The sequence below is a fragment of the Wasmannia auropunctata genome, unplaced genomic scaffold (assembly GCF_000956235.1).
Source record: "Wasmannia auropunctata unplaced genomic scaffold, wasmannia.A_1.0 LD336033.1, whole genome shotgun sequence".
In the NCBI taxonomy this organism is placed as follows: Eukaryota; Metazoa; Arthropoda; class Insecta; order Hymenoptera; family Formicidae; genus Wasmannia; species Wasmannia auropunctata.
Window position 1 is genome coordinate 65,645 of NW_012026857.1, and position 399 is coordinate 66,043.

The 399-nt window shown below is 40.6% G+C and overlaps 1 protein-coding gene across 1 annotated transcript in view; it reads left to right on the plus strand.

Annotated features, from left to right (window-relative positions):
• Nucleotides 1-399, plus strand: part of LOC105452298 (venom acid phosphatase Acph-1-like) — a 21,105-nt gene that overhangs the window by 17,725 nt on the left and 2,981 nt on the right. The window lies entirely within an intron of this gene.

A 399-nucleotide genomic window follows, 5' to 3' on the forward strand; every position in this document is an offset into this window, starting at 1 on the left:
TATCCCCTGTGTGCCTTGTCGACTCAGTTGTATGCTATACGAAGTTATTACGTATCAACACGTTTGTCTTGCCACAGTTTGATGGGCCACAGATAATACCACGTATAGAAATCGGTAGCATGTTTCCATGCTTACGTATCTTTTTATCAGGCCTTAACCTTATCTTATCATCAAAATTTATCACTTTGATCGTCTGCGACTGTCGCACAAACCGCATCTTTTCTGCCTCCACATAATACTCTGAAGAAATTATCGAGAGCGGACCTATTTATAGAAGCGCGTAGCACGAATGTGCTCAGTTGCCGAAATGTTTCTTATCGTGTCGGATAACAGTGATATTCTCAGTTTAACCAACAAAGAGTTAGAGTATATACCGAAAGTCGTTTTGCTGCGAGAATT